Genomic DNA, 13,234 nt, shown 5'->3' on the forward strand with positions numbered 1-13,234 from the left:
CCAGCATTTGGGCACCCCTGTGTTAGAGAATACATTTGAGAAGGCTATCCCTTCTATTGCTCTATTGAATGATAAATGTGTTGTCCAAGATAAGAGAACAGAATTCCTGTTCGAGATGTGCGTGATGGAAAGACTTAGTTGGACTTACCGGTGACGGTATTTCTAAGAGCCTTTCAGGACAACCTTGGAGAGAGCGCAGCTCCGCCTCTTCATTAGGAAACACATGCTAATCTTTAAAAGCCCTCCTCTTCCACCATGGCCTCAGTTATTGTGGTCCGACTCTCTGGAAGATAAAGCACAGAAACCACAACACCATCATAGATTTTATAACTTATTACTTTAACATTTAGAGAGGGAAATAGCGGTTGTCCTGAAAGGCTCTTAGAAATACTGTCACCGGTAAGTCTAAGTCTTTCTCAACTCGCCTTTCAGGACAACCTTGGAGAGGATAAACAAGTAACTTACCCTAGGGTGGGACTGCTGCTTGCAGAACCTTTCTGCCAATTGCTTGATCTGCGGCAGACAATAGGTCCAACCTACAGTGCCTTAGGAACGTTGAGTAGTTGCTCCAGGTGGCAGCCTTGCAGATCTGCTCGGGTGTAGCACCGGCCCTTTCGGCCCAGGAGACTGCAGTTGACCTTGTTGAGTGTGCCACAATACCTGAGGGAGGCACGACTCCTTTGGCTTTATAGGCTTCCATAATTGCGAGTTTAAGCCATCTGGCTAGCGTACTTTTGGACGCTTTTTCCCCTTACGGGGATCTGAGAATGTTACAAAAAGAGCATTTGACTTTCTAAATTCTCTGGTGACTGAAAGAATCTGTAATAGACACCTTTTCACATCTAAAGTATGGAATGCTTCTTCTCCAGCGTTAGAAGGGTTTAAAGAAAAAGTGGGTAAAACTATTACCTGTGACCGATGACATTTTGATGACACTTTTGGAAGAAATGTAAGATCCGTCTGAAGGATCACTCGGTCTGAAAATATTCTTAGAAAAGGTTCAGTAATGGCCAGAGCTTGGAGCTCACTGATTCGTCTTGCTGACATAATGGCCACCAAAAAAACTGTTTTGAGAAATACATTTTTCAAAGAAGTATCTTCCAAAGGTACGAGCGGATCTTCTGTTAAACCTTGTAACACAACTGATAAGTCCCAACTGGGAAACATTTTGAGGGTCACTGGTCTATTTCGAGCTAGTGCCCTAAAAAACCTGGAAATCAAGGGTTCCCTGGACAGAGTCTTTTACAAATAAACAGAAAGAGCCACTACCTGCGTTTTTAAGGTACTGGCTGCAAGTCCTTTTTCCCTTCCTTCATGGAGAAATTCTAGAACTGAAACCACACTCTTGGTTTGAAAAACTTTGGAAGAACACCAGGAATTATATTTCTTCCATACTTTTAGGTAAATGGATCTTGTTACCTCCTTCCTACTAGACAGTAGAGTTTTTACTACTTTGTCGGACAAGCCTTTGTTTTTTAAAATGTCTTCTTCAGAAACCAAGCGCTTAGGTGTAACCTGTCTGTTTCTGGATGGCACACAGAGCCCTGTGTTAGAAGGTCCTTCCTGGATGGTAACTTCCACAGAGGTTTTACGGCCAGGTTCAATACGGTTGCGAACCAAGGCCTTTTTGGCCAAAAGCTAGTAATCAGAATTAGGTTTGTTTTCTCTTCTCTGAACTTCCTTAGGACCAACAGGATCAGGGGAAAGGGGGGAAAAGCGTAGCACAGCTGGTAATCCCAAGGATGGGCTAGAGCATCTATGCCTATCGCCTGGTCCTCTCTGTGGAGAGAAAAGAACTCTTGGACCTTTGAATTTTGTTGACTGGCAAAAAGGTCTACTTGAGGATGCCCCCATTCCTTGGAGATCATGTTGAAAATCTCCTGATTTAGACTCCATTCTGCTTCTACTACATTCCTTCTGCTCAGAAGGTCTGCCAACAGATTTTGGGACCCCTTTAGGTGAATTGCTGACAAAGACTACATTTTGCTCCGCCCAGGACAGTAACTGATTGGCTACCGTGTTTCCCCGAAAATAAGCCTGGGTCTTATATTAATTTTGGCAACAAAAGACACAGTAGGGCTTATTTTCGGGGTAGGTCTTACCATGTAATGTGCGGTCTTCTCTCCCTCCCTGCCTGTCAGGAATCCCCAGTGTGAACTGAGTTAACATGCTTGTAAAATCCTATAATCCACTCTATTACAGTAGTATATAATGTACAATGTGTGCGTTTCTGTAATATAATTGTGCCAAATACATTTGTTATAGAGCCACTCTGCACTTCTGTTACCCGCCGGAGCTCTCTTCCCCCGCAATTATATTACAGAAACACACACATTGTACATTATATAATACTGTAATAGAGTGGATTATAGGATTTTACAAACATTTTTAACTAGGGCTTATTTTCGGGGTAGGGCTTATATTGCAGCCCTCCTGGAAAATAATGCTAGGTCTTTTTTTCAGGGTAGGCCTTATTATTGGAGAAACAGGGTAGTTCCATAAATCCTTGGCTCCTGGTCCCGCCTTGTTTGGTCACATAGGCTACTGCTGTTGTGTTGTCTGACAAGATTTGAACATGACGATCCCTCAGCATCTGTTGAAAATACAGGAGACCCATGAAAATGGCCTTTAGTTCTCGCCAATTTGATGACCTCCTTGCCTCCAATTTGGACCAAGACCCTTGTGTGGTCTGTCCGTCCAGGTGAGCTCCCCATCCCCACGAACTTGCGTCTGTTGTCAGACGCTTGTCCGAAGGAAGAACCCATGAGAGACCCTTTGACAGATTGGAAGGATTTCTCCACCACCAGAGGGCCCACTTTACTCTTGATGTTGGTTTGAAAAGTTTCTCCAGTGATTCTTGGTGAGACCACACTTGTAGGATGTTCCTCTGTAGGGGTCTGGAATGCAATCTCGCCCATTGGACGGCAGGACTCGAAGCCGTGAGCTGGCCTAGAATTGCCATAGCTGTCTGAATTGACACTGAGAGATTCGTCTGAATCTGACTCACTGCGGTAATGACTTTCTCTATCTTTTCCTGAGGGAGAAACACCTTCTGGAGGACTGAATTGATGGTGTAACCGAGAAACCTTGTCTCCTGTGCAGGGTCTAGGTTTGATTTTTCTAGATTCAATAGCCACCCCAGGCTCTTGAGATGAGCCTGGGACACCTGGAGATTTGCTACCAGCTGATCCTTTGAATCTGCAAAAAATAGGAGGTCATCCAAATATGGAACAACCATGACCCCCCTCAGTTTCAGAGGTTCCAAGGCTTCCGCCATCACATTTGTAAAAATCCTGGGGGAGGACGAGAGGCCGAACGGCAGAGCCCTGAATTGTAGGTGCCAAACTGAAGTCCCTAAGTTGATTGCCAAGCGCAGAAACCTTTGGGAAGCCTGAGCTATTGGTACATGTAGGTACGCATCTTTTAGATCCAGAGAGGCCATGAAGCAATCTGGTGTTAATAACTTCGTTATGGAGTGGATGGTGTCCATACGGAAGTGCTTGTACCTTATTGATTTGTTCAGGATCTTTAGGTTCAAGATTAGGCGAAATTTGCCTGAGGGCTTTTTCACTAAGAATATGTGGGAGTAAAACCCTCTTCCCTCCTGATGTTTTGGGACCTGGACAATAACTTCCTGTTGGATCAGATCCTTTAACAGGTTCATGATTGCGGAAGCTTTTTCCTGATCCCTTGGTAGGGCTGTCACATAAAATCTGCAAGGAGGGTACTCTGAGAACTCCAGGTTCCACATCCCTGTGCAACAATATTTTTTACAAAGGGACTTTTGGCCAATAGATTCCACTGAGAAAAGAAAGCGGACAATCTTCCCCCCACGGGAGTCAGACTGTCACTTGTCTTTTGAGGACTGATCTTGGGGGGACTTGAAGAGGATTCCTCCTCTTCCCCTACCTCTTTGAGGAACCCAGCGTTTTTTGTTCTCCTCTTTTTTGTAGGTTTGTTGGAAAGAACGAAAATTCTTCTTAATGGGTTGTTTTTTCTTAGCCGGGAAGGCCTTCTTTTTGTCGGCTGTTCAATCCAGAACTTTTTCTAGATCAGGCCCAAACAGTAAATCAGGCCCAAACCGCACGCCTGGCTGAATTCACTAGAGCAGAAGATCTGGCTGCCAACTTAATTGATTCAGCTGATGCATCAGCCATGTATTTGATTGATTTTAAAATCAAGGGAAAAGATTCCAAAATATACTTCCTTGGTGTACCTGCTTCTACATGGTTCATCAGCTTTTCCACCTTTCCACTATTTTTTTATAGTATCTGATACTACTTTGTGAACTGGAAACACTATATGTTTGGAGTCATCCAACCCCTGGTACATTTTGTCATGAAGAGACAATTGTACCTCTTCTTCCTGGATTTCAAGCGTAGTATAAATTGCATTGAGTAGATCGTCTACTTCATCTAGAGAGACCTTGTATCTGGAACTTCTGCAACCTTCTTCCTCTTCCTCCTCATCTGAATCTCTGAGCGAGCGAAGAGTACTTGTCCCTTCATCCCCTGAATCCACAACCTCTGACCTAGAGCAGGGAGAGGCTGGAGACTCCGGAGCACCCCCCACACACTTAGGGGGGTCTGGGATGGCCCCTGCACACCAGGCAGACATAAGTAAAAAGGTAAGCTTACCCCTCTCCCTTGGAAAGAGCGCAGCTCCCCTGGTCCACAAGCATTGTCAGGAACGTTACTTACCAAGGCCGAGATGCCAAGGGCGGCTCACCTTTGCGACTCGATGCTATCCACCTGCTGTGGTTTGATACAGAAGGAAGGACGCACCAAGAGGCACCGGGTTCAGTGGCAGGAGGGAATCCAAGGTGGACCGGGAACTGGATAGCCAAAGCTCACTGGAGGCTGTTCAGAAGCACACAGGAAATAGTCCAAACAGAAGGTGCTCAAACAGGAACAAGGCTGAAGAATAATCCAGAGAACAAGCCGAGGTCAGGGGTTGGAGCAGGTAGGGTATCCGAAGTTCAAAGCCAAGGTCAGGGGTAGAGAAGTCAGACAGTCCAAAGTTCAAGCTGGGGTCACAGGGTCAAGGAGAGCAGCAATCCAGAGAGCAAGCCAAAGGTCAGGTAAACAGGATATCCACAGATAAGGTTTCCAGTAGCAAACACTCCAAACACTGCAAACGAACCAGCCATTTGCAAAGAGGAAGGGGCTGGCTTAAATAGGCCGCTCAGGCCACTGATTGGTCCAAAGTAGCACGAGTTCAGAACCAGGCTCCGACAGACATCACGAAGAATAACACTGAGCAGTGGCTCAGAGGCAAAGACCTGGACCAGCAATGGAGAGGTCCTGGGTTCAATTCCACCCAGAGCCAACTGGGGGACGACCACGCCTCGCTGTCTGTTTGGCACGGTAGCGATCGTGACAGTTCCCCCCCCCTTAAAAACGCCCTCCGGGTGTTGGAAGGAGCTTCCTCATAGGCACAGTCTGTAAAGTCCAAACCACCCTCTTCACTAGAGTAGCTAAACACATCATCCGACAGGAGAGATATGTTGCCATAGGCATCCATGCCATACACACAGTTCTCATCCAAACCATGGGGAAACAAAGCACCAACAACAGAGTCCGAAGACTTTTTCTTTTTCTTTTTGGACTTCGTTGCTTTTGAAGTTCTGGTAGGGGGTGCACTCACCGCTTGCAAAGCTTGTTCAAACACTACTAGATCCTGCTTACGGACCATAATACCATTTGAGGCATATGTACAGTCAGGTGGAAGAACTTCACTTGGGGACACCGGAGCTGGAACTTCAACTGGGGACACTGGAGCCGGAGACACAGGAACTTCAACCCGAGACACAGGAACTGGGGACACTGGAACTGGAGACACAGGAACTGGAGACACAGGAACTGGAGACACAGGAACTGGAAACACAGGAACTGGAAACACAGGAACTGGAAACACAGGAACTTCAACTGGAGACACAGGAACTGGGGACACAGGAACTGGAGACACAGGAACTGGAGACACAGGAACTGGAGACACAGGAACCGGAGACACAGGAACCGGAGACACAGGAACTTCAACTGGAGACACAGGAACTGGAGACACAGGAACTGGAACTGGAGACACAGGAACTGGGGACACAGGAACTGGAGACACAGGAACCGGAACTGGAGACACTGGAGCCGGAACTTCAACTGGGAAGGTAGGTACAGATTCTGAGGTATAGAAAAAACTCCCAATAGTACCCACCTGAAGAACCTTTGGCCGAGGTGGACGAGTTGGGCAGAGAGATATAAGGTGTCCGCTAGCACCACAATAAAAACAAAGTCCAAAGTCTCTCCTCCGCTCTCTTTCTGTCTTAGATAGGCTGGACCGGATGGCCCCGATTTGCATGGGTTCCTCATCCTCCAAGGTAGGCGTGTGTGCACCCACAGGAATGTCAAGACTTTGTGGTGGGGGAGCTTCGTGGCTGGGCACATACAGAGCTTCATAGCTTGGCACATACTGGGCTGGCTCGATGTCATAACTGTACTGGGGCTTCCTGTCCCTGGATACCCGTAGGCCACGTGAACTGAGAGCAGACCTGGAAGTGCTGGTCTTCTTGGAAACAGGAATGTATGAGTCCAGAGCAGACATGAACGTTTCCCAGCTGTCCAAGACTGGACTCTTTTCCTGCAACAGCAGATGAGCCCATGATTTGATCTGCCCTGTTAGCAAGTTGATGGAAGCACGAACCTTAACATAGTCCGTGGCATAGGTCCTAGGTTTAAGGGTAAACAACAGCTCACAATCAGTTTTAAAACACAAGAAGGATGCACCGCTACCATCAAATTTCTCTGGCATGACAACAAACGGCTCAGAATATGCTGGTTCCGGGGCTGGGCGTGCTGTCCCTTTAAATATTTGAACTTCTTGTTGTAGTTCCAGAATGGTATGGTTCAGGCTGGAGACTTGCAGAGCCAAGGAGGTGAGCATTTTGTACGAGTCCGTGGACTCCATGTTATTGGTCAGTCCATTATGTAAGGGCTTACCTTCTTGCAGTTTTTGAACGGTATCAGTCAATACAGACACCTGTTGACACAGGGCTTCAAAGGGTGAGCGTGCCCTGTCGGCCTCAGACATTAGGCTGGTTCGTATTGTCAGGAACGTTACTTACCGAGGCCGAGATGCCAAGGGCGGCTCACCTTTGCGACTCGATGCGATCCACCCGCTGGGGTTTAAAACAGAAGGAAGGACGCACCAAGAGGCACCGGGTCCAGTGGCAGGAGGGAATCCAAGGTGGACCGGGAACTGGATAGCCAAAGCTCACTGGAGGCTGTTCAGAAGCACACAGGAAATAGTCCAAACAGAAGGTGCTCAAACAGGAACAAGGCTGAAGAATAATCCAGAGAACAAGCCGAGGTCAGGGGTTGGAGCAGGTAGGGTATCCGAAGTTCAAAGCCAAGGTCAGGGGTAGAGAAGTCAGACAATCCAAAGTTCAAGCCGGGGTCACAGGGTCAAGGAGAGCAGCAATCCAGAGAGCAAGCCAAAGGTCAGGTAAACAGGATATCCACAGATCAGGTTTCCAGTAGCAAACACTCCAAACACTGCAAACGAACCAGCCATTTGCAAAGAGGAAGGGGCTGGCTTAAATAGGCCGCTCAGGCCACTGATTGGTCCAAAGTAGCACGAGTTCAGAACCAGGCTCCGACGGACAGCAAGAAAAATAACACTGAGCAGTGGCTCAGAGGCAAAGACCTGGACCAGCAATGGAGAGGTCCTGGGTTCAATTCCACCCAGAGCCAACTGGGGGATGACCACGCCTCGCTGTCTGTTTGGCACGGTAGCGATCGTGACAAGCATGCGCTTCCACCATGGCGGAGGAAACACAATAACTGAGGCCATGGTGGAAGAGGAGGGCTTTTAAAGATTAGCATGTGCTTCCTAATGAAGAGGCGGAGCTGCGCTCTCTCCAAGGTTGTCCTGAAAGGCGAGTTGAGAAAAATGTGTTTAGTTTCAGATTCATGTTAAGTGAATTATTTTGTTTCATCATAATTATGTTAGAGTCGTTTTTGGATTGAATTTAGTAAATTCCGATAAGTTTCTATATTCATTGTACTGAATCTATTTTTTTGGAAGCTCTTTCTTGGAAAAGCAATTCTGGTGGCTAATTAGCCACTGGATTGCTTTTACAAGCTGCTGGTGGGGTTCTCCCTTCCCCACCACCTTCTGCTGTCTTCATGGGCCCACCGGTCCCACTGGGGAACCCGGAATTGCAGCCGGCGATTCCCCTGGCTGAGGATAGAGCCGACTGTGGACCAGAAGGGCCCTGAGCATCTCTATGGTCTAAGAAAGAAGCAGCGATAATTTGCCACTTACGGGTTCTCCGGCTGTAAGCAAACCATTGGTGGTTTGTAGAAAGCATCGGATCAAAAAAATAAAAAAAATAATGATTTATTCATCAGAGGCATTGAGGCAGATATATGGGTCTGGTATGGATTTTAAAGGGAACTCCACGCCAAAATGTTTAAAATAATTGGCAGGGGGGCTCTGCGCCCCCACCCCAAAGCACCTTGTCCCGATGTTGATAGGGACAACCCCCCTACCCATTCACCAAAAAGTGTTGAAAAGTAAATACCGCAGTTTTTGACAATCTTGCATCTTAAAGGCTGCCTTGGAATACCTGGGCCTCCGATTGCCTTCTTCCTATCTTTATGATGATTGCCCTGCTCTACTTTGATTAACTAAAACTGGAGAGTGCAAAATAAGGTGCAGCTGTGCAAAGTAGCCAATCTGCTTCTAACTTCTGCGTGTTAAATTAAGCTTCGACAAAATAAACCTGGTGGTTTCTATGCAGAGCTGCAGCAGATTTTGCACTCCCTAGTTTTAGTAAATCAACTCCACAGTGCTTTTGCAAACTAAATGTTGTCAGTTAGATTTTTAGATATACTTTAAGTATACAAGACATCAAAATAAGCAACTAGTTAGGCCCAAGCTTTACTAATAAATACAAAAATCTTAATACCAACACATTATTCACATTAATATGGTAACAAATATAGAAAACTATCAAATTCATGCAAAACGTGATTTGTACCATTGCTTGTGTAAGAGAAAAAAAAATGTAAACATAAAGCAAATTGTTCTTTGACAAATATATTGAGACACTTGCCAAAGATGTTGACAGAATATGATGGAGTAGTAGGAATAAATGACTGAACAGGGGCCAGCTGCTTGTTTTCTTTCAATATGGCTGTTTTTTTGAACAATATGTGTCACTGTCTGCTGCCTCTATTACAGATCACACATGAAGGTGATTTCAGTGTCTTGTTGCATTGTCTCTGACACTAGTATAATGTAGAAGATGAAAGCAGAAACAATATTGTGACATTCTGCCTCCTATATTCTAATAAACAGCCAAATCAAAAATAAAGCTTAGGCCACCTCATATCTTTTTTATGGAGAAGGGAAAACAGAATTGGAACGGTTGTGCTTTCAAAACAGACCAAACAAAAGGAGGGTCTGAGGCGGAGACCCTGTTTTACACTTAATCTGGATCAGAGTCTAACTACACTCTGATCTTACCTTTAAATTTGACTAGCACCGGTACCATAAAGTACACAGGCGCTACAAAAGTGTTATATATATATACTTTGCTGCTTCATCATTAAAGTTATTGTTGCATGAGATGTTACATTGTGAGTTTCAGGGGCAAGATCTGAACCCAAAACTTCTGTTGCTTCCAGCAGTAGCTCTCCCCTTACTTTGTCACCTGAAATGCTAGACATCTCCCTGCCTGATCCCTTAGGTAACTTTACTTTCTATATTGTTTGTTAAACCTTGTTATACTCCTTGCTTCTCCCACAAACTAGTGCTCCTGCTGCCCTCCGTATGTTCACTACCACTTATTACCAACCTTTGATTTGTTCCTTGACTACACTTCTGCTTGATCCTTACCTGCTTCATCTGTTACCAGAACATAGCTTGCTCACCTACTTGTGGGGTGATCCTGAGGACCACAACCTGTGAAACCAATCTCCACCATCAAGAGCTCTGTTGAAGGCCAATTAATGCTTAGACCTTGTGCCTTATGTGAGCCTGCGTCACCCGCCAGGGGGACCTGCTTATATATTCATCCCACTGGTCTGTATGAAACTTTCTGTTGCTATAGTTAGTGGTCTCTGAGCCTGACCGTGATACTTGGGTTTAAAGACACAAGTCCATCAAATAAATAATATAAAAAAAGAAAAACAGAAAATCTCCATATATACTATCCTATACCTACAACTGTTCCAGAGGAAGGTAATCCAGTATATAAGGCCAGTTATCTATTACATTTTGCCCTTCCAAACAATCCAGGTGTAAATTATAGAACAGTCAGATCTTGCATTTTTGGTTTTATGTGTGTATGAGCAAATCTAGAGGAGGCTGTCTAGATGAAGATATATTGGTACACAAGTAAAGGATAACTAAACACAAGAACAAAAATACAGTATACAGTGGAACCTCGGATTGCGAGTAACGTGGTTAACAAGTGTTTCGCAATAAGAGCACTGTATTTCTTAAAATCCAAACTCGGTTTGCGAGTGTTGTCTCACAAAACGAGCAAGATTCAGGGCAAAGTGGTGTGCAGTACCATGTTTGGCCTGAGGTGGGGGGTGCCAGAGCCGAACTGTGTTTGGAAACGGACGGAAATCCCAGAGGACAGGTCTGCTGACCTCGGAAAGGCTTGTGAACGGTGTCATTCAGATTTTAGCCGAACTGTCCTTGGGCCTTTTCAGACGTTTCCGAGGCTCTCCTGCACCTCCTGTCTCTGGCCGCATGCAGTATTGTGTGCCATTGAAGTCAATGTGGAACAAATTATTTTCGTTTCCACTGACTTCAATGGGGAAACTCGCTTTGATATGCGAGTACTTTGGATTAGGAGCATTCTCCTGGAACGGAGTATGCTCGGAATCCAAGGTTCCACTGTATATTTTTTTCATCTAAGAACTTTTTCAGCAAGCCGAGAAAGTACCTGTTGATCTTGTCAGAAATGCAGTGCCCTTGTAACTTCCTGTAAGCTGCACCAAAGGCGTCCATTTTTTACCACAAATAGAGCTTTCTTTTGGTGGTATTTGATCACCTCTGCAGTTTTTATTTTTTGCGCTATTAACAAAATTTATAGCGTTTACAAAATAGGGGATAGTTTCATTGCATTTTTAATCATTTTATGTTTTTACTACTAATGGCGGCGATCAGTGATTTTTTCATGACTGCGACATTATGGCGGACACTTCGGACAATTTTGACACATTTTTGGGACCATTGTCATTTTCACAGCAAAAACATGCATTTAAAATGCATTGTTTATTGTGAAAATGACAGTTGCAGTTTGGGAGTTAACCACAAGGGGGCGCTGATGGGGGTTATGTGTTCCCTGAAGTGTGTTTAACACTGTAGGGGGGTGTGGCTGTAGGTGTGAAGTCATCGATTGTGTCCCCCTATAAAAGGGATGACACGATCGATGCAGCCGCCACAGTGAAGAACGGGGAAGCCGTGTTTACACATGGCTCTCCCCGTTCTTCAGCTCCGGGGACCGATCGCGGGTCTCCAGCGGCGATCGGGTCCGCTGGTCCCGGTCACGAAGCTTCGGACCGGGTCTCGGGAGCGCGCCGTGGGTGCGCGCCCGCGACCCACGACTGGGTACTAGTACAGGACGTACCTGTACATACATGTGCCCAGCCGTGCCATTCTGCTGACGTATATGTGCAGGAGGCGGTCCTTAAGTGGTTAATATATATATATATAGATTTATATATATTCTTATTGAATTTTGCACTGCACCTTTTCTCTTTTCATCTTTGCAATTTTCTGGATTTTTTTTAAATATCCTGTCAGTGTTCAGCTTGCATTATTGGGGGAGGAGTTTTTTTACTATTATTACTATCATCATTTATATATTTTGCGCTGATTGCACCCTTAATTTTGTTTATTGATATATATACCCTTTCCATACCTAGTATCTTGATTTCTGTGTAGGCCAAAAAGTTAATTAAGCTGAAACAGTTTCCCTACATTCATCTCTGGATTTGTGGATCGATCATATAGGCCAAGGGTTAGTATAGTGACATTACTGGGAGTAGTAGTATGTTACTTGTATTTGTTATCTTAAAGTGATAAATTACTACAATTATTACTCCACTCAAAAACATTGATTTACTCATTTGTGGCTGTGATCCGCCGCTGTACTATTTACTTTTTCAGTTGGGTCTGATCCCTAGGTGTGGTGGGTAATTGTTATATTGTACTTGTATTGATGTTTGCAAATTGTTATTATGCATATGTTCTAATTGTCACTTATATGCAGTTGTATTCCTAGCACTAAAATACTTCCTGATGAAGCCAAGATTGGGGAAACATGTAGAAGCAAATGCATAATGAAAATGGAATTTCTCAGCACACCGTATATCCGACTACGTTGATGTTATTGACCAATATCAATGCATATTAGTATTTTTCTTGTTTTCATACCTTTTAAACATGGAATATAATAAATGTACTGTATATTTTAACTGTATTATGCTTTATCATTGTTGTCACCTTTAAACTTCCACCTCCTTATTGTCTAAGGGATGTGGTGCCTATTTCTATGTATTGCTGTACAAATCACTTTGTTTTTATGGGTTATTAAAAATTATCTTTTTTATTTTAACCAGCAATAATTTCTTTCTAGAATTTCCACAAATCAAACGTTGCTTCCTGTCATCATGGCAACACTAATGGGATTCTTTTGTGCATGTAAAGAAAATGTTCAGAAATGTAATGTACGGTATGTGTTCTCCAATTCTCAGAGCAGTTTTTCTGTTTTACAGTATTGGAAATGAGTAGGTAAATATAGCAGCCACATCTTCCCATTTAGCTTTCAGAACATAAGAAATGACTGGAATGTGCGCTTCAACAGAACAATAGAAGGTAAACTTCTATGAAATTTGTTGAAATCCTGGCAATATACAATATACTGTACATTTAAGTCACAATACCTAAATAGGACTTCCACTGTACCACATTCGTAATTTCCTAAAACCCACCAAAATAGAACAATAAAATTGTTCACAAGCTTTCATTCGTTAACAAATCAGTGTTGTGGTATGTAGTGAAGCGTCCTTCCCATATTGAATGCCAACGCATTTCACAGCAAACAGCTTTCTTAGGACAGAACAGTTGTGTTATAGTAGATAGGCAAGTCAATAAAGTAGTTGCACAATAGTCTCCTGGGTGGACAAAGGGGCAACAAGGATCACAAAGCTTGACAGTC

This window comes from Rana temporaria, chromosome 8 (assembly GCF_905171775.1).
Source record: "Rana temporaria chromosome 8, aRanTem1.1, whole genome shotgun sequence".
NCBI classification, from domain to species: Eukaryota; Metazoa; Chordata; class Amphibia; order Anura; family Ranidae; genus Rana; species Rana temporaria.